The sequence below is a fragment of the Enhydra lutris genome, unplaced genomic scaffold, assembly GCF_002288905.1.
Source record: "Enhydra lutris kenyoni isolate GAN:26980312 unplaced genomic scaffold, ASM228890v2 scaffoldscaffold82, whole genome shotgun sequence".
NCBI classification, from domain to species: domain Eukaryota; kingdom Metazoa; phylum Chordata; class Mammalia; order Carnivora; family Mustelidae; genus Enhydra; species Enhydra lutris.
The window spans coordinates 4,121,458-4,143,075 of record NW_019154166.1 but is presented as its reverse complement, the minus strand read 5'-3'; the positions used below and the strand labels follow the sequence as shown (position 1 = coordinate 4,143,075).

Genomic DNA, 21,618 nt, shown 5'->3' with positions numbered 1-21,618 from the left:
GCATCCCTTCCCTCAAAGAGCTTATCTTCCTCACATTGGAAGCAGATTTTAAATGAGTATGTATTTTATTAATTAGAGAGTGGTATATTCTTGGTTAAAAAAATCAATGTGTACAAAAAAAAAAGTAAAAATCCCTGGTTTTGCATGTTACGAAACATTCTTTTGATTCTTTTTTCAAGGACTTTTTTTTAAAAGATTTTATTTATTTATTTGAGAGAGCATGAGAGAGGGGGGCGGGGGGAGAACACACGCCAGGGGAGGGAGGGGGAGAGGCGAGGGAGAAGCAGACTTCTCGTTGTGCAGAGAGCCCAACTACAGGGCTGGATCCCAGTGACCCTGGGACCGTGACCTGAGCCGAAGGCAGAGGCTTAATCAACTGAGCTGCCTGGGCACCCCCTTCTTTTTCAAGCACTTAAGAGGATCTTAATTCAGGAGTTCACGGGTGCAGAGGGGCCCTCAAGCTACTGACTCCTACTCTGGGATCTCTGTTATCTCTGGTAGGACTGGCCCTCCTTTCGCTTCCCCACCCTCTCCGATACACTCACAATCATCCTGGCTCCCTTGGTCCTACGTTCTAGATACAGGGAACTTTTATTCACTTATTGATTCATCCTTATCTGTTGGATTAATTGATTTGTTCATTCAACAGACACTTACTGGGCCTCACCCAAGTCCCGGGTAGACTTTTGGATGCTGGGGATATTATAATAATGATAGAGAAGTGCCCCTTCCCTCAAAGAGCTTATCTTCCTCACTTTGGAAGCAGATTTTAAATGAGTATGTATTTGATTACCCTTATGAGCAGGGTTGTGAAGGAGAAGTCCAGGGTGTTTTGAGAGTGTGTTCCTGGAACACCCCGGGGAGATCAAGGAAGTCTTCTTGGAAGAGGGGACACCCTGCAGCTAAGATGGGGAGGCCTGAGGAAGGGGTTGGGGATGGGAAATGCCTTTCCGAAGCTAGTCAGTGCTAGGAAGGATCGTGCAGACCCCAAATATTAAAGATTTTGTTCCTTAGCCTAAGGGTTGTCTTTCTGACTCTCCCCTGGATGGCTTTCTTAGACCCGTTTTGCATGGCTGCGGGCTGCTGTTTACATTTTTGGACCTGACCCCCTTTGGGCAGGGAAGTACCTATTAGAGCAGGTTCTTGCTGTCCTCATGCCGTGCCTCTGTGACCTTCTGACTCCTGGGATCATATGCGTATGTGTCTCCACCTGGCCGGGCTAGCCATATCCACCTTCCTTTCCACTCCACCTCTGGGGTCTCCCCTGCCCTGCGACCCAGGCCAAGGCCGTGCACCCTGCTCCAGCCGCCGCGCATCACTCCTCTCCGTCTTCCTGTCCGTCTCCCTCTCTTCCAGATGCTTCTCATGTCCCTTAATCCCTGGTCTCGTCACACAGTGCTTGGGCACCGTTAATGTTCTGTCCCCGTTTCTGCACCACATACAAATATAACTAGTTTAAAGCCCAGGTTACACTTGTAGTACCTAGCTCTGGCTAATCTGCTTATTTTTAGATCCGTTTAGGGTTTTTTGGATGGGGATGGTCTCAGTGCTGGCCACTGTGCCGGGCTGTAGGGGCACAAAGTCAAATGGGAGACTGGCTTGGTCTTGGAACACTGTCGTCCTGGAGGAGTCTGAGAAACCCAGATGCCAACAAGCATTGTGGGTGTTAGTGTGGACATCTGGGGGCTCGAAGAAGAGGGCCAGCAGCTTTACTGTGTGTCAGACACATCTTGGAAGAGGGGCCCTTGACTCAGGGATTCCACATAGAGGTTCCTGTGCAGCAAAGGCCAGACAGCAAGGGAACAGTGACATGTTCGGTGTGAGCAAGGAGCAAAACGGTGAGAGGGAGTTAGAGATCTGACCCACGGGTGACCCCACGAGGCACTCTAAGGAGTCGGGACTTTGTCCTCTGGCAGTGGAAAGCTCTGAAAGGAATCAAAGTAGTGGCCTGACATGAGCAAAATACTGTGGCAAGATTGCTTTTGCAGCAGAGTGAAGGATTTAGGGACTGGTAGGCATGGGCCGGGCAGATGAAATGAGAAGAGAAGTAATGAGGTCAGCTCCTCATGCACAGCTGTGGCTGGGGAGGAGGGGATGGAGTCTGTCAGACAGGAGACGGCGGGTCAGGGAAGGAGAATGCTCAGGTTCTCCTGAGCTTTCTGCTTTTTGTGATGGAGCCCCGCGCTGAGAGCCAGGGATGCGAGGGAGGAAGAGTTTGGAGGCAGCGAGATGGATCCATGTTCCATGTGTGGTTCCTTGGAGGATATTCAGGGAGAGGTGGCCAGCCTTGCTTGGACCAGATGTCTATGACTAAGGGGACACCTGAGCTAGAGATGAGAATCTAGGGAGTCCTGTGGGTGCCTGGCTTGGCACACAGAGAGCAGAATGGATTTCACCCCTATTTGCCCCCTTGGCCTGGCACCATTGTGCAGTGACCAACCTATACAACCACACATGGCAGCCCAGAATTCTTCATTTCATCAGCGGAGAAACAAGGCCTTGAAACGCAGGAGATCACCCATGACGATCATGCAGGAGAGAGCCCTGCAGGAAAGCATTTAAGGGAGGGGTGAAGGAAACTTTGAAATAGTTGTCAGAGATAAGGATCCAGAAGTAAGGCAATATCACCAAAGGCAGAGGAGAAAAGATTAAATAGTATTTGGCCAGATGGCTAACAGGAAGTTCCAGTGGGTAAGTTAATGCAATAGTGCTGTTATTTTTGTGTAAACTCAGCAAGGCCATCAAAGCAGGCTTTAAGAGACTCTGGGAAGTCCCCAACTCTCCTTATCTCCCCATGGTTATATCCCTCCAGGGTGTTTTGTCATGCAAGGGGACCCTGAGCTTGGGGCCCAGGAGCCCCAGGGGTTCTGGTATCGGGACAGGCTTGTGCTATATTCCTACCAAAACTTGGCTATTGCCAAAGATGGGTTTGTGTCTAGTTTCTGGATATTGAGCTATCGCTAATATCCTACCGTTTTCAGGGACCTAAGTTAGTGTTAAGGGGGGACCTCTTATTTGCACAATAGGTAATCGCATTTCAAGAGATGGTGCTCAGTGTTGTTTAGTTCCATTGATAACTGGAAGGCCGGAAATGCACATGTGATCACTTAGTGGTGAAATGGTCATAGGTATTCAGGTCCTCTTTTTTGGAGAGATGCTGACTTTAGATACCACTTAGGATTTATTTTATTTATTTACTTATTTATTTTTAAAGACTTCATTTGAAAGAAAGAGGGAGAGAGATTCAACACAAGTTGGGGAGCAGGAGAGGGAGAAGCAGGCTCCCTGTAAGCAAGGAGCCCGATGTGGGACTCGATCTCAGGACCCTGGGATCATGACCTGAGCGGAAGGCAGATGCTTAACTGACTGAGCCACCCAGGTGCCCCTAGGATATATTTTACCATTTGGACGTTGAAGGGGTATTTCAAGCCAGTAATGAAGGCCAAGGTTAGTTTTGTGTAATGTATGAGTCATATTTTATCCCTTACGTATTAGTTTTTGTACACTTTAAATCCAGTAGCTTCATTTATTTATGTTTTTCGTTTCTAAAGAAAGAAGATCACTTGAGGGGGATGTCTCAGTTCTGTTTCTCTAGAAAGCAGAGCCTGAGGCAAGGATTAAGCATTAATACTTTATTTAGGCTGTATAAGCCCAGAGCAGTGAGAGTGGGTGAGAGACGGAGGATGTCACATGATGCTGGCTAGTGTTAATAGTGAACTGCAGAGAGCTGCAACAGGTCTGTGTGGGTCTCACCTAGCAAGTGTGTTCACTTCTCTGGAAGGGTTACAGAGAAGAGCCATGCCTTTGAGTAGGCCATGGGAGAGCCAACATGTCTGATCTGCTCACCTCCCTCTCATCTCCTATTTCCCTTTGACCAAGCCTCTCCCACTTGGAGAGCTATTTCTTCCACCCTTTTGGGTTTTATCATCTGGCCCCCAGAAAGCCTGACTCCAGCAATCCAGAGTGATGCTCCATCCAAGCCCTAGGTTGGATGGTCAGTGGAGGATGAGTGAGACATCAACCAAAATACAAGGATGCAGTTGATGGGAACGTGAGAAGGAGCCCAAGGTCTTTGTCCCAGTGCGTGGATTCCTAAAGCACTGAGTTTGTGGTGTACGTGTAACTCTTGTTGTGTCAAATTGTGATGATTCAAGTGTTTACAGAGTTTCATTGGCCAATGACTTTTACTCCTAGGGAGGACCTTCCAAGTCATCCCACATAGAGGTCAGCAAACTAGGGCCCTGGGGTCAAATTCAGCTCGCCACCAATTTTTGTCAATAAAGTTTTATTGAACATGGCCATGGGGCCAAATTCATCCTGCAACCTATTTTTGTCAATAAAGTTTTATTGAACACAGCCATGCTCTTTTGTTTGCCTGTTGTCTAAGGCTGCTTTCTCACTATGATGGCAGAGTAGAGACAGGACAAGGTGGTCACAAAGCCAGAGTATTTACTGTCTGGCCCTTGAAAGGAAAAGTTGGATGATCTCTGGTTTAACAAATAGAGGAAGTGGAGTGCTGACCTGTCCCCTCTACAACATGGTACAGGTTCTTAATCCACGTTACCTGGCTTATTTATAGACTAGGCTATGCCTGGATCCCATCTTTCCATACTTTTTTTTTCATTGCCTCAGTATTCAGGAGAATGGGCATAGGGGAATTTGCAATAAGGATAACTGAATTCACGAATTAGCAGGGAAAAAAAATCCCAAATGACATTTATTTTTAAGGAAAACACAAATATCTTCTTAAACCCTCAACTGAAACCCAGGGGAACTGGCAGCTGTTTTTCAGCACTTTTGATAAAGCATCCATATGTATAAAGGTTTTATTATGTTTATGAATGAAGCTTGGAGGAAGGAGTACACTAGGATTTCAGCTTTTGAAGTCATTTGCCAAATAGCCGGTACTTCTCTTGATTTCTTGTTTTAATTTTTCTTTAAACGAGTAGATTTCCATTTAACTTTATTACACCAGGAGCTAATGTGAGTTGCTGGATAAGTTTTCCAGTAGAACACTTTCTAAAGCATTCTTTGAGCTTTTCTTTGTTCCAAATAATTGGATACTTTTCCAGCTCCCTGGATAGAACGGCCCTAGTAATTCCCTGTTGATAAAGGTTGCCCTGAGAAACTTCTACGCTCAGAAGCATCTATCTGTTTTTTTCTGCCCATCTGTGTTGAACAAATGTGAGACAAGAAAGATGCTTTTGTTTGGCACAGTTAGTTGATTGAGGTAGCTCGGCATACGTGTCTGTGTGTGTGTTCATACGTGTTTCTTATTTTGGCTTTATTAATTTTTATTTAACAGACTCTAGTGCAAAGCTGTTAGACCTCCATGCTTACTACTCATCTGCTCCTATGTGGGTTTCGTTGTTTTCTTGCAGAGAATCCATTTTAATTTGCAACGTTAAGGTCACACTTACGTGCACGACACATTCCTCATACCTCCGCTGTTCTCAAAACTGGCAATCTCTTGGAATTTTGGCAGATACCGAGGGAGTCATGCATGTTGGCAGTACATGGAAGACCCATAAAAATAAAAAAGACCAAGGAGACAAAAGGAATTTATTGCTTGTTGTATTCTTGGAATTTGAGTTACTCTGAAAAGGCTACTTACCGATCAACAGTGTAGGCTGTTTGGTGGGGTCGCCAGTGAGCAGCAAATCGTTTAGATACGGAAGTGGAGCTAGAAGGGAAAGTGTGGGTTGGACCCAGCAATTCCACTCCTAAATACGTACCCAAGAGAATTTTAAACCTGCACACGAAAACCTATACGTGAATGTTTGTAGTGATGTTCTTCATGGTGTCCAGAAATAACCCAAGTGTCTATTGCATCATAAGTAGATGAACAAAAATATGCTGGACCCTACAGTGGGAGATCACTGAGGCATAAAGAGGAGCAAAGTACAAGCAGATACTTACCGCGACAAGGATTACTTTGAAAATATCACGCAAAGTGCAAGAAGCCAGATGCATAAAACCACATACTGTATGGCTCCATTTACCCGAGATACCCAGAACGGGCGAAAAAGCCAGAGACACAGAAAGTAGATTTTTGGTTTCCAGGAATGGGGAAGGGGGGGGGAGTGGTAGTAGCTCCTAACGGGTATGGCGTTTCATTTTGAGATGATGAAAATGTTCTAAATTTAGGTAGTTGGTGGTATTTGTGTAATTATGTGAATAGGCTAAAAACCACTCATTATGTGCTTTTAGAGGGAATTTTATGGTATGCAAATTATATCACAGTGAAGACAGTTGTGTGATGTCTTAGTTGGGGATTCCTTCTGCCTGATTCCCAAACCTCGGTGGGCATTAGAAGCACCTAGGGAGTTTGTTAAAAGATATCACAAACCTAATGGCTCCAAATCTGTTATTTTGGAAAGAGTGAGAAGGTCTGCTTTCTATGTTTAAGTATTTTCTAATGGTTACCACCTTTTTTTAGACTTGCATGGAGACAATAAATTGATGAGGGCATTGTCAGTGGGTCAGATATTATGGAGTTGAAGAGTAAATTTAAATCCCATTTTCTTTTACCGAGATAAAGCGAAAGAATACAGTTTTCTTCAAAAGTAAACACGTATTAGAGTCCCAAGGTTAGAAGCTGTATCACCATAAACTACTATCGTTAAGGTAGAATCTTGAGGAGGAACTCTTTAAAGACAGATCTGTCATTTTTACGGTGACAACATACAGATTGAGCACAAAACTGTGGAGGAAGACCCCTCAACCTGGCGAACGTTTTTACATCCTTCAGTGTTGTCAAGGTAACTGACTCGTGGAGGTTTTCTCGTCTTTCTTCTGATCCTGTTATAAAACAGGATATCGTGGCAGAGCTTTTCATTTCAAAGCTTTTGAGTCAAAAGCTCAAGAAAATTTTTTTTAAATCTCAGCATTTTTGCCTTTTTATTTTTTAAGATTTTATTTATTTCACAGAGAGAGAGAGAGAGAGAGCACATGAGCAGGGGGGAGGGACAGAGGAAGAGGGAGAATCAGGCTCCCCTGCTGAGCTGGGAGCTGGAGACGGGGGACCCCGGGATGGAGACCTGAGCCAAAGGCAGATGCTTAATGGACTGAGCTACCCAGATACCTAAGCATTTTTGGCATTAAAAAACAAAAACAAAAACAAAAACTGTGGGGACGCTGAGTGGCTCAGTCAGTTAAGCCTTTGCCTTTGGCTCAGGTCATGATCCCAGGGTCCTGGGATGGAGCCCCACATCAGGCCCCCGGCTCAGCAGGAAGCCTGCTTCTCCCTCTCTCACTCCCCCTGCTTGTGTTCCCTCTCTCGCTGTGTCTCTCTCTGTCAGATAAATAATAAATAAATTGTTTAAAAAAAAAAAACCTGTGGCCTCTCATTTCAACTTTCCTCCTAGCTACAGTTCAGTCAGCATTTGGGGCTTACACTCTTTTCATTCTCCCATTCTGAAGAATTCACGGACATCTGGTTGGAATGAACACCATCCTTGTCTTTGGGGAACTTAGAGCTAGTGAAATAGTTCAGGCCTTGGATATGGCGAGAAGTCGTAAGATTTCCACTTCCGTGTTCTTCTCTGGAGGTGGGTAGACTGGGACTCCCAGACTTGCCTTCATTTTGGTTAGGAAGCGAGTGCCAATATAGACTTACTATGTCCCCTCCCCACACGCTGTGACCTAGCAGGGTTCAGCGGCTCATCTGTCCAAAGCATGTCAACCCAACTGTCTTGGTTGGTGGGATCTCCACCAGTCATTCACTTCACTAATATTCTATCATTAAGGGCCAAAAAAAGTACAAGATTGGTGTGAGTTGTGTCCCCGTAAGGCATGATGTTTGCTTGGCTGAATTCTTTAAAATACAGTCCTGATTCATGATGACTGAATCTGGAGGACAGTGGTGTTATCACGCCTCTGTGTGTGCTGGTCAGGGCAGGAGCAGAACCTTCCAGATCCTGCTGAGCTGTCCTGAAGAGATGCAGACATAGCGGAGGTCACCTGCTGGACGGAAATCGGAAATCGGAAATCAGAAATCGGAAAGAATTCCATGAACATCCAGTGACTTGTCTTCTCTTGGAGAATCATGAAGTGTGGCCATGTCGGGCCCGGGCCTGGGTGATGCCATTGCCCCTGACTTTTCTTACGCTCCATTAGCTTCACGTGTGCATTTTACGCACCCGGTTCCCGTGGGTGTCAGGAGTTTTGGCCCATGTTCAGAGAGAGCCTTGTGGTTTTGTATCCAGGTACTAAAGGGAGATGGGATGAGGCACCGAGTTGGGAAGCGAGGTTATAAATGCTCTTGGGAGTCAGAGATCAAGATAGGGGATCGGGGGCACCTGGGTGGCTCAGCAGGTTAAGCCTCTGCCTTTGGCTCAGGTCATGATTTCGGGGTCCTGGGATCGAGCCCCACATCGGGCTCTCTGCTCAGCGGAGAGCCTGCTTCCCCCTCTCTCTCTGCCTGCCTCTCTGCCTGCTTGTGATCTCTCTCTCTGTCAAATAAATAAATAAAATCTTAAAAAAAAAAAAGAAAGAAAGAAAAGAAAGGGGACCGGGGAAGAGAGGAATCCAAGGAGAAATGCCTGGCTGGTATACAGTGATGGAGCATCTGTTTCAGCGAGGATCTACCAGGCCATCTCACACTCAGCCTTGTTCCCACAGGTGTTCTGTGCACCTGACTTTTGGGGGGGGAAGCATTGCCTTTCTGGGGTGCTGTGAGGCTGGCGTGTGTGTGTGTGTGTGTGTGTGTGTGTGTCAGGGCCCATGGGAGCCCGTGGCTGCAGCAGGAAGATGGGGTCTGGACAGGGGTAACCAGGTAGCTGTCTAAAGGGTGAGGGCCCATGGAGTCCGTCGGTGGAATTCTTTGCAAAAATGGAAAGCATCTGCAGGAGGCATTACTGATCAGTGAGTGGGCATGGATGGCATGAATTGATTATCAAGCAACAAGTGTTTGTTAAATGCCTTGTCTGTGCTCAGCTCTAATTATCCACTTGGATGGCTTCTTGAAGGGGCGGTGTGGGCGAACACAATGCAAATGGCTACATGTTTGCAAAGACTGAATGCTTCCTAAAGTGGAGAGGAGATTGTTAAAGGGGACTTTCCTTGTGGGCTGGAGTCCGTTTACTTTTCCTGCTCATATAGATCTCTCCGAAGGTCCTTTCCGGCTCAAAGATTCTGTGAAACCAGGAGTCGCAACACCAAATGCTCCTCACCCACCACGGTTTGGGAACGCGCCTCGGGTTGTAAAGCTGGCGTGGTTTCCCAGTGATCAGATCTGTAATATCGGAGGGGAGATCTTGGAGTGGGGTAACAGCTTTTTTGTTATTTCAGTCCGAGTCGAATTCCAAAGTAGGCAGTGCTCATCCAAGAGGCGTGGGAGAACAGGGGGAGAAGTTAGTCATGCAAGACACATGTGTTTACTGTATGCTGCTCCCTGGGAGCAGCATTCAGGGCTGGGCACGGGGGCACTGAGACCCCGCACAGGAAGGCTCTCATCCTCGCACGTGGCAGCCCCCGATCATTGTCATTGCATGGATCTCCTGCTGTCTTGCCAGCTCTAGCTAATGCCTGTCTGCTTGCCCAAGGACACCATTAGCCCAAGAAGCGCTAGCTCCGATAATGGGGGAGAGGGGAAATAGATCTTGCAGTCTGGAACAGGGATGGGCTCTGGGAATAATATGCGGGAGGGGGTCCTGCCCCTCACCCCCACGCCCAGGCATTAAGCCTTCAGCGTCCATTGCGGGGACGTAAGGTAGGGGTTTCTGGCGACTGGGGACACTTGGGTTGAGGATGTTGGAACCGAAGCAGGGTTTTTTGGACTCAGAGACAAACGCATAAGGGAAGATGATGTCAAGACCAAAGGAGGGCATTGTCTCTGAGCCCAAGGGTGACCGAAGTGATGGACTGTGGAACAGACTTTCCCTCACAGCCCTCAGAAGGAACCCACCCTGCCAACTCCTGGATCTCGGACTTCTGGCCACCCCCCACCCCCGGCCCCAGAACTGGGACACAGCACAGTTCCGTTGTTTTAGCTCTCTAGCTGGTGGTGTTTTCTTCTTGGGGCAGCCCCAGAAAACCAACACATTTCCAAGGCCCCCATGTAACAGGCCACCTGATGGTGTCATGTCCTCCAGGAGGCCATGGAGAAGTGTCATCTCTCCCCTCCGTTTCTGACACCTGCCTGGCCTGGGAGTAAAGAAGCACCAGCTGCGGAAAGGTAGCTTGCTTTTCCTGTTGCCTTGCCAGCCTCTTGGTGAACACAGGGCGTGGGCTCCGGCTTAAAATAGCTCCCTGGGTCCCAGAATTCTGGTTTCTCCAACAGAAGGAAGTGCAGAAAAGCTTTTATGTAAGCTGCAGGAAAGAGGCACGTAAAGCGGTTGATTTCCAGATACTGTAGATTCTTCTCATTACTGTGCTTGAGTGTACTGGAGAGGACCAGGCTGGTGGTCACTGCCACAGCTCTGCCCCCTCCTGGGCCAGTCCGTCCTTGGCTAAGTCCCATCATCCTCAAGTCTGGATTCCCCCTCTCTACAAGAGCGGGTCAGGCTGATTTTGAAAGCCCTTTCAAGCTCTGTTATTTCCCCCCACCGAGGGACAGACTCCACTGGCCAGGCAAGGTGGTCCTGCTCCCTGCCACCACCCCCGCTTCTGTCCCTGATGCCTGCTGGTTGGGGTGCCCCCCTCACTCCCATGGCACACCTTGGGGGAAGTATCAGTCCATGGTGGTTCTTTCCCAGTGATGGATCGGGGAGACTTCTGTTTCCTTTTTGGACTTTTCTGTGTTTTGCAGCCTTTCCTCCCAGGACCTGTATTACTTTTATTAAGTAGGATAAAAATAATTCCTCGGAGATGAAGGAGACGACGGGAGCTGCTCATTCCTCAGATCCCAGCCTGTCCCCCTGGGTTCCTCCCCTTCTGCTTGCTTTCTCAGATGCCCATTTCCCCTCGTCCTCTCCCTTCTCCTGCGGGAATCCTCTCGTGGGATCTTGGAGCATTGCTAATCTTTGGGATTTCTTCCAGGGCCGAGGTACACACATTGGAGCCCTGGTCTCGTTTACATGAGGGTGAAGAGCACCCAGGGGTGCTGGGCCTCCTCCCCTCTGCCAGGAAGGGAGGACAGTGGCCGGCTGGGAGTCAAGGAGGGACTCCTCCCTCCTCTTCACCTCTGCATCCTCCCGGTCCCTGGGTGAAGACTTCAGTTGGTTTGTGCAGCTGGTATAGAAACATGATGTGTGTTGATGGGGTGGGGTGGCTGTGAGAGCGGGTGTGCAGCAGACAGCAGGGGTAGAGCCTTGCAAAGCAGAACAGAATGGGCCAGGGAGCACGCACAGTGCTTTGGACACCAGGTCCCTGCCCCTACAAAGAGCATGTGCCCATGACCTCCCGCTCCGACAAGCAGGTGTGCAAATGCAAAATCGAGCGGGGCTGCAAATGCAAAATCTTCTTGGCTGCTGGACTTTAGAGGCAGAGAGGAGACCTGAATTCGGGCGGTCCTGCTGGTCCTGGTGGTTTCTCCGTTGCTCTCAGAGCACTGGCCCCCGCTGGGGTCATTTTTCTCTTTCTGTGTCTCTGGGGCCACATTATTTGCTGTAGTTTTTCACAGCGCCACCTGTTGGTTGTGGGGGGAATACCAAGCACAGTGGGTGCTTTCGAGTCGGGAGGAGTCTGGGCGTTGTTTCGATGGTTGCATCTTTAAAAAGAAATTTATTTTTATTTTTGCTTATTTCTTTTAATGACCTTCCCTCCAACACATGGAGATGGGAGGAAGTGCTTCTGCAGAGAGACTTCTGCACTTCCTTGGCTCTCCCCGCCCCGCCCCCTCCAGGCCAGTGTGTCTCACAGTGGAGTTTCTGAACAAGCACCTGCACCAGCATCAGCACCATCTGGGGACTTCCTGGAAATGCAGTTTCTCGGGCCCCACCCCGGACCTCCTGATTTAGAAACTCTGGGAGTGGGGTCCTGGGGTCTGTGCCAGCCCCCCTGGTGATGGAGAAGCACTACTGTACATTCAGCCCACCTCGAAGGCTGGCCCTGTTGGTAGCCTTCTAGAATTTTCCTTAGTGGACAAGGTTGGCAGGCCTCTTGGCAGAGAGGTTCCTTCTCAACCTGCTGTTGCTGTTTCTCGAAGAATCTTATCTCATCAACTCTAAGATGTTGTCTGTTTCTTCCCCCATGTCGTGTGCTCCTGTCTGTCCCGAGTGCCCTTTCTTGATGTTGGAGAAGAGCTTATTTGGTGTAGGATTTCCGTCCGTGTTTTGCACTGCTGGCTTCTGATAAGGACCTCCCCACGGAGGGGGCCCTTTGTGCTTCAGGGTCTGGATGGTCTTCCTGGGAAATCCAGCAAGGCTTGGAACGTGCCTTGGTGGCTGCAAGGATGGCTTATTTCTGTACCCTGAAATAACCATGGCTCTTTCTGACGGTTTCCTGTCTTGTGAAAAGCAACACTCTCCACGATTTTGAGCATTATTTATAAACGTACGGTCACACCTTTTACTGGAAAGTCTTCTAAATCGGGATTAGCAATGCAGCTAATTCACAGATGCTGAGTTTCTCAGAAAACAGGATCCTAAAGGTGGGGTGTGAGTGGAAGGTACACAGAGCGGGAAGAGGAGCTTCTGGACAGTGGAGCGGGTGTGATTTTTCCGTGGAGGGATTATGGGAGTTCTTGGGGGGGGGGGGGGGGTGTTAAGAAGCTTCCATTCAGCATGGTCACAGAAGAATTTTCCAGAACATTCCAGAAGCATATCCCAGAAGAACATTCCAGGATCTAGGGCTGGTGTTGGCTGTTCATGCGGTGATGCAGTTTGGTGGTTGTCTTTGGGTGGAAACAGAAGCCCACTCAAACTCACTTATGGGGTGGAAATGGGTATTTATTAGAAGGATATAGGGCAGGGTGCCTTGGTGACTCAGCAGTTAAGTGTCTGCCTTCGGCCCAGGTGATGGGATGGAGCTCTGCTCACTGGGGAATCTGCTTCTCCCTCTGCCCCTGGCTCTGCTTGCATTCCCTCTCTCGCTCTGCTCTCTCTCTCAAATAAATAAAAATCTTAAAAAAAAAAAAAAAAGAAGAAGAAGAAGGATATAGGGTATTTCATAGAAGCCCCCGCCAAGGGACCAGAAATGAGGTGCTGAGCTGTTGGTCCAGTTCCTGGGACCTGTCTTAGGCCCACTTGTTTCTCTGGGTTAGTTCATATCTCTTTTTCTCTGCAGGCTTGCATTTTTTTCTTAGCAGTCATTTAGGAGAAACTGGCCACTGAGGGCCAATGTAGTCTTTCCAAGCCCTGCTTTGTGCCTCGCTCGCTGGTGCAAACAGTAGGAGCCAAATAGACACACCCAGATGTGGGTCTGCAAGAAAGAGTGCTGGCGTTTGGACCCTTGGGTCTCGATGGGGGGTAACAAGTAGTCCTGTTTTAAAAAATGATGTTTTAGGATTCTGATGGTGATTTTTTTTTTTTTTTTTTTACAGAAGGTCTAGTCAGTGTTTAGCTTTTCTGATTCTTCCCTTTCGAGGTCACACTAGAAAGGCCTTTGCCAGCAAAAAGATGGGAATGTATGCTTTTAGTACTCTCGTGGACTGTTTTATTCCCCCTTAAAATTTTTAAGCCAGAAAAAAGGTAATTTCAGAAAATGCATGAGAAATGGAGCCACCTTAATAACTTTCAGGTCATCAGCCTCGTGTCCTGCCAGCATTTATTGACTGGTTTGGTGTTTCATGGTTGCCCTGAAAAAGCCCCCACTTGACCCTAATCTGCTTGGCTTATTTCTTGTTTTTCTTTTCCTATCTGTCTTTTTGAGTTTATTCGACACCAACCTGACACAGTGTTGTCTCTCTTCCGTGGGAAATTACCGTGTACTTGGCGAGGCATTGGAATGGGGTACGCTGTAAAAATATAGTTGTCTTACTTTGGTTTGACTTACTTTATAAAATTTCTTTCAGAGAGAGTGAGCAAGCGTGAGCCAGGGGAGGGTCAGAGGGGGGAGAGAGAATCTGGAGCAGACTCTCCGTGGAGTATGGAGCCCAATGCAGGACTTGATCCCATGACCTGAGCCGAAACCAAGAGTCAGACTTTTTACTGCCTGAGCACCCGGGTGTCCTCTTTGGTTTGATGCTTACATAGTAGCTAGCATCAAGTGCTCCCTGCATATTCTTCTAGCAATGTTCCATGCATGTACTTTTGACTTCTGTGCTTTCTAAGATGCATCTGAGAACCTTTTGTACAGCCTCAAAATTTCGGGAGTAAGCAAGACCCTTCCCCACATTACATAAAACCCCATCCTTCATTCTACAGCTAGTACAGCTGGTCGAATAAAACCTTAGCCGAAGCTGGAGACAACTGATTAAAAATACTCCTCTTTTGTACGCTGGTCACTTTCAGTGTGTGTTGGACGTGCCCTCCCCATCAGCACTCCCAGATGCATCCCTCCCATGCAGCATGGTGCCCCCTGGGCATTTGCAGTGTTTCTCTGGAGATCTCCCCCCTCCGACAAAAGATGCCCCCAACCACCTCTTTATGCTTAGATCATGCACGCCTGAGACTGGTGTTAGGTGGCAGGGTCTGTGTGTTTGTGGTTTTGATCGCTATCTCCCTGCTGCTTTTCCAAGACCTTCCCCAACCTGTTTCTCCAGATCCTTCCAGATAACGAGGGGTTATTGGTCTGATGTCATCATGTCCAGTGAGTAAGGAAATAGCGTCTTGTCATCTTAGGTTGGGTTCCTCCAACTTTGAGGGAGAATGAACATCTGTTCCTGGGGGTTATCTGCTGTCGTATTTCTTTAAACTACCTGTATATATCGCATTTTTAAATTGGACTCCTTGCGGAATTCGTAATTCATGCTATTTGGGGGGACTCGGTGCTCTGTCTCTTCTTGCTGGTCTTTGTCTTTCCATCCCTCTTTTTCCTTTTATCTAAACACACTCATTTTTTAAAAATAGCCGTTGGCCGTATGACCTCACCCAACTCCATTCTCACGGTCTTACTTTGATCTGAGTCAGCATTCATTCATCAGACACCCAACTGCTTATGATACGTGGTACCCGGGAGACGGGGATACGTTGATATGACACAGCCCTAGAGTTTTCGGGGGCTGGCTCTGAGAATCTATTTTTACCAAGGGGTCTCAATGACCTTGATGAGTGGCCAAGTTTGGGAAATAAGATTGGAGCCCAGGTAGATGCCTGTGCTTACGTCCTGGACCCCGAGGTTCCTGGCTTTCGTTTTGATAAAGTCTTGGGACCTGCCTGCATTTTCTCCACCATAAGATGGGAGGTCATAATATCCGTGAGCAGCCCCTGCCTATTAGCTCATGACAAGACACCTTTCCTATATTGCAATCAACGCTCATTACCCCACAACCCAAGTTCAGGGCTTCCTGGGGCGTTGGCCCGGATCTGAACTGTGTAAGGAGCTTGGTACACCAGGGATCCTCAAGGGTTTGAAAGACAGGCTCAGAGAGTTCCAGGCGCCCCACTCCCCATGTCTGCGCTAGAATTCCTGTGGCTACTGCTGGTCCTGCCACTGGCTACCTCTTTATCCCATTGGTATCACCAGCCTCTGTGAACTGGCCTTAAGAGCCCATGCCCCTGGGCTTGCTAGAAGGATCCTTGGAGCTGCTGGTAGACCGCCACTAGTTAAATGAGAGACAACCCTAGAGCTCAGAAATGCTGCAGAAGGCATTCTAGGACCAGAGGGAGCCCTTCCCTCCCTCTCCCTTTGGGGGATGTGTTCTAAGGGGTGGACTTGGGATTTCAGTGTCTATAACACCAATGCCTGAGCTCCTAGGTGCCTAACAGCAGCTCTGGGCTGAGGAGTGTTTTAAGCATCAGGGGCAGCTGTACAGTCCATTTCTTTCCCTTTCCAGAACATCAGAGTCCTGGTGTCACTCCTTCCTCAGAGCAGGGGGACTCTCAGTGCTTGGGGGCGGGGCCTCCCCAGGGCCGGTCATAGTTTTGTGCATGCTGCCCGCGACTGTTGGATCCTGGGCATTGGGGGCCATTAGTTAGCACCTTCCCACTTCTGCCCCCATGCCCCCAGATTTGGCTCCTGCCATGCAGTTCTAGCTACAGCTCAGGATGCAGACTATGGGGTCCAGTGGCCAGGGTGAAGTCTTCCCATGCTGCCCCAGACTAGAGGTGTCGCCCAGGCTCAGTCACCGTCCTGCTGGTAGATCAGACCTAGGGGAGCCCACAGAACATAGTTCTGCTGACGGCCCGCAGATGGCTGTTTGCAAAAAGCCCGTGTCTTTGTTTGCTGAGGATCCGGGCCGTGTGAATGGGGCTGGGGGCTGTAATGCAAGCCCCCATGGAAACTTCCCAAATGAGAATCTCTTGGGTCAATCTGTCCATCCTGGGAGTCACTTGATAGTTCAGGAATTGTCTCTCAGCCCATGGGGTCTGAAGCCAACACGGAGGGGTCTGGTTCGAGAGCTCAGGGCATGAGGCAGCAGTCATCGCCTGAACACCCCCTTCCCTGACCCTTCCCGAGTGAGACATCCCCAGATCCCACCGGTGTCCCAGCTCTCAGTGGTGATGGTGGTGGTGGTGCTATCCTCATCTGGACGGGCCCTGCCCCACTCATGCCACACTCCCCAGCTCCTCCTGCTCCTTCTGGAGGGAGTTCTGGAAGGGTCCAGGCTTGTCTCTGTCCCCAGAGGACTGACAGGGTGGACAGGGAGAGGCAGTATTCACAGATGACACATCTAGGGCACCAGATGTGCTGAGAGGACGCATGGTGGCTGAGTCTAGGAAGCCTGCTGGGATGCAGGGCCTGCCATAGCGACCACCATTGGACCATGCCGTTTCTCTGCTTCAGACCCTGCAGCGGCTGCCCCCACATCATGGGCTGCGCCCCCAGAGTGGCTGATTCCTGAGGATTTGCATTTCTAGAGATGTTCATGCTGCTGGTCCAGGACCCCACTGTGAGAGACCCTCCCACGTTCTATCAGCACTGGGCTGTGTGATCTGGCACTTGTGATGGAGGGTCACTTCTAAGGCTGGGTGATGAAAGGCATCGTGGCTTCTCCCTTTTCTGTCAGCACACACATTCTGAGAGGGACGGTGGTGCCACGATGGGAGCGGCCCCGTGGCGAGGAACCTTGGCCCCCACCTGCATCTGTGGGAGTGCAGCATCTCAGAAGTGGCTCCTCCAGCCCCACTCAAGCCTTCGGATGACACAGTCCCAGCTAAGACCCTGACGGGGACCTCATGGAACCACCCCATGAAGCCCCTCCTGGAACCGTGTGACATCATCAACACTTGTTCATCCCATCTACTGAGTTTGGGGTGGTTTCTGATGGCAGCAAGAGATACTTAGTACTTTCCGAACTTGACTCACATGTGCCTTTCCTGGGGAGGCCTTGCTCGGCCACCCTTCTACAATTACACCCCTGTTGGTACTATTTTTTATTCCTCTTCCCTGCTTCATTCTTTAACACATACCTCCGTCTAACCCGATCTGTTTCACTTACTTACCCTCCTTCCACTCCCATCAGAAAATTTTAAATTTTCATTCATGGAAAATTTGATGTGTCGATATTTCCAAACTAGACAGAATAGCGTCATGACTACTCGAACATATGCCAAGGGAGGAGGGTGTTTAACCCGTTCTGTTTCCTGCAGTGTCCACGGGGCACGGAACACAGCCAGACGCTAGTAGCCAGTAGGCCTTTGAGTATAGTATAGTTATATTCAATAATAGAATTTATTACGTTGTAGCAAATACTTACCATGTCGTAAAGATTTCTGATATTTATGTGAAATCAGTATAGTCACACTTTAAATTTAGAGGATGATTCTCACACAGAGAGTGGCATATAGAGGAAAACAGTGCTGTTTTGGGGGTAGCTCCTGGAGCCCCAACACAGAGCCTTGGGGGTGTTGGTGTCACTGGCACGGTGGAGGGTGTCTCTGCTGACAGACTGAGTCACAGTTCTGCTGCTTCTCACTGAGGCCTCAGCGTCTTTCTTTAGAAAAAGGAAATGGGGGATGCCTGGGTGGCTTACTGGTCAAGCGTCTGCCTTGGGCTCAGGTCATGATCCCGGGGTCCTGGGATCCCGGGCTCCCTGCTCAGCGGGGAGCCTGCTTCTCCCTCTGCCTGTTGCCCCTCCCCTCCGGCTCGTGCTCCCTCTCTCAAATAAATAAATAAAATCTTAAAAGGAAATGGAAATTATAGCACCCATTTTGTAGTAATTCTGGGGGCCCTGAAGGAGATGCCCAGTGTGGAGGGACTTGGGGTAGACCAGGCAGGAATGGGTGTTCAGAGAGCAGTGGTTCATTTCCTGTGGAGAGTCTGTGGTTGGAGTTCAGGTTTCATTTAATTATAAGAAGGGGCTGGGAATGTCCTGTCGCCAGAGACCCCTAATTGCCATGATTGCAAAGCCAGGGGCACAGGAAACACTGGGACATGGGAGGGAACCCGTGTCTGCTGCTGAGGTCCCCAAGGGAGAGACGAGCAGGACCCTCCGGGCGCTGACTTGGGCTCTGGCGTGCTGTACCTTCCCTTGGTGGAGGCTGGCCTGATTGCAGATTCTGCACAGCCGGCCTAAGGCAGAACCAAGGTGCAGGGGTTGGGGGTGTCCCCTGATGCTCCTGGGACCTGCCTTCTTGGTTGGGGTGCAGGACGTGACCAAGGAGACCAGGGCAGCCCCGGGGTGGGGGTAGGGGGACTAGCTTCTAGGATGGTTGGGGCAGGGGCTGGAGAAGGGAGCAGCAGCACTGCTATCGGGCTAGGAAAACCTGAGCAGAGCCTAGCAGACCCTTCCAGTGAGGAAAATGGGGGGTGGGAGATGGGGTCTAGGAGAGAAGCCAAGGTTGGGGCCACCCCCAAACAAGGGAAAGGGAGACTGGAAGTAGTGGAGAGAAGAGAGATGAAGAAGCACAATTAGAGATTTAGAAGGAAGAATGTTGGGGGGACGGTAAGGTGGAGGGGACTGCAGGAATCTCAGAGCCCATCCAGGACCCAAAAGGGCCCACTTCCGCTGTAGCTGGTACCTCTGGTAATTCATCTGGTAGCCACCAGGGGCAGTAGAGAGCCACCACACAGGAGTTGGGGCTGGTTGCGGAGTGGGCGGGGGCGGTCAGCGTGGGACTGGGAGGGGCAGGGCTGACACATTGCGCAAGGCGGGTCACCAGGACCAACGGCCGAGATCCAGGGGCTCCTTTTGGCTTTCCCACTGGAAGCCGCTTTTTCTGAGGCAAGCGGGATCTAATCTTAAGAAGGACAGTGCCATCCAGAAGTAACTGTGTGAGATTAGTAACTGGTGCCTTGCTTCCCGTCTTAGGATCAGCATCTTTATCACAGTCATTATTATTTTAAGGAGGGGCCCTCTGTGCTTTGAATCCCAGGCTTACTTCTCTGTCCGCCTTTCAGCTATACTTACCCCCAGGAGTTTTATTCTCCGCGGCAGTCATTGTCGTCCACTGATGGGGAAATTAAAACTCTCTGGCCTGGAGCGTCTATGGCTAGAACAACCTCCCTGGGCTTGATCAGTCCACAGGCTGGTTGATCTCTGTGTGTGTGTGTGTGTGTGTGTGTGTGTGTGTGTGTGTCTTTCCGGTTTGGGTGGAGGAAGTCAGAATGAGTTAGGGTTGCCCTTGGGGAAAAATGTGTTTTTCATGGATTGAGTTGGATGGGCAGTGTCTCCAAGAACACGTCTCACTTATTCCGCTCTGACCTTGCTGTGCGCACTCCCCCCTGCCCCAAGCCTTTGGGGCGTGCCTGGCCATGGTTCTCCTAGTAGGAGTCTGGATGTTTCTGGAACCCTCTGGAACCTTCTGGAACCCTCCTCTATTCCTCTAACCCTCAGGGATAGGACCCAGGGTTCCGTCAGGCCCCAAGGTGCTGTTTCAGTTTTGCTTGGTGGAGGAGCCTGGCGTGCTGTAAACAGATTAGGGAATCTTTTATGGGAAAAGGCTTAGAAATGGCTTCCTCTCCATGGGTGGTATGGTCCTCTGGGGTGACGTTTCCTGCTGCTGGTGAGGTCACTCAGCCAGGGTCCCCGTGGCTCGCTCCAGACATCCGCCTGGCCTGGCCTGGCTGCGTTCCTGTCTCGGTCTTGCGGGGATCTGTGTTTTGGGTTGGCCGGAGAGGGCCAGGATGGGGAGGTGGGTTGGGCTGAATCCTTCAGTCCATTCTCTTGCCCTGATGAAGTTTGGCCTGACAGTTGTGGTTCTTGTGGGATGGAGGGGCTCCAGCTTCTGGGGGGCCTGGAAGTGACCCCGACCAGCTCAGCCATGCCCCTGTCTCCATGCTGCGCATCCCTTCTCCCTGCAGCCCTCTGGGGTTAATCCATTTGCCGCCAGGAGTCATTGTGGAGTTCTCTTGGGACCCATGAATGCAGCTCCTGCCCACATAGAATTCGCTTTCATCTTGGCCGAGAAGAGCTGGCGTGCCCTCGTAGACAGCCCAGCTGACCTAGGAACCCAGCCTTCCAGGTGTTTGCTGCCCTGCTCCCAGCGGACTTTCACAGGCTCCAAGAGGGCAGAAGGTGCTGCTGGGTCTTCTCTGCAATCAGGTTGGTGGTATCAACCACCAAAAGGGTTGGAGGAAATGGTCCCCAGGGCTCGGCTAGGAGGCTCTGCAGCTGGAGACATCCGGGTGACGCACCAGGGCATTGACTCTAGAAAGTTTGCGCATTTGGAAGCAGGGTAGAAACACAGTCTGGGAAGGCTGCATGGTGGAAGAGGCATTTTAGTCGAGACTTGACTAATGAATAGTATTGATTCGGCCATCCAGAGATGGTGGTGGGGGTGAGGGAAGGACTACAGCAAAGGCATGTTCCAAGACCAGCAGATGTGCGGGAATGGAGTCAGTGGGAGGTCAATGTTATTCTCTGTGCTGGGTGGGGGAGGAGCCTGCAAAGGATTGTCCCCCTGTGTGCCTTGTAGCAAGAGCAGGGCTCTGGGTGAGCCTGCCGCCCCCTCCTCCCATGGGAAGCCAGTGAGCCTGCTTTTCTGGTTACTTCTGGACATGAAGGGACCTTAATCTCTCCCTACCCCGGGTTCTGGAGCCCTAAGCTCCTTAAACCCAAACAATGGGTTTAAGGTTTTTAAGCCCACTGATCAAAGCTGGAGGGCAGGAGTGTCGGGGCCAAAAAGACCAGTGAGCCCAACCCTTTCATTTCAGATGAAGAATCAGAGGACCAGAGAGGTGGTCTGACTTGCCCAGGGCTGCACAGCCAATGACAAGCAGAGCTGAGGCAGGAACCTGCTTCTCTTGACGGGGCACCCTCATGGAGAGAAGCCGTTGAAAAGCTATGTTTATTTTTGTTTTTAGTCTCTGAGACCATCAAGATTTTAGTAATAGAATTTTTTATTAAATAATGTCACGTCCACGTAATGGACTCTCTAAAAATAACTTTATATGGGTGTTTGGCACGAATACAGTGATTGCCTTGAGTGGGTACCACTATCAATCTCCTTTTACAGAGGAGGAAACCGAGGAACCAGGAGGACAGTGAGCTTGGCGGAGGTTCCGTGGGTGGGGAGAGGCAGAGCTGGGATTCCAACCCAGGCAGTTTGGTTCCAGAACAGATACCAAAGGGTTGATAGGGAAGACTTCTGAGCGGTGGAACTCTGGATACTACTTTTTTCTTCCTTTCTTTTTTTCAAGATATTGTTTATTTGAGAGAGAGAGAACCAGCATGCATGGGGGGCGGAGCAGAGG

At 49.8% G+C, this 21,618-nt stretch overlaps 1 protein-coding gene across 2 annotated transcripts in view; it reads left to right on the top strand.

The window, feature by feature from the left end:
• The window catches only part of LOC111161102 (growth arrest specific 7), a 194,557-nt gene that overhangs the window by 117,358 nt on the left and 55,581 nt on the right, over positions 1 to 21,618 (top strand). The gene's annotated exons all lie outside the window — the stretch shown is intronic.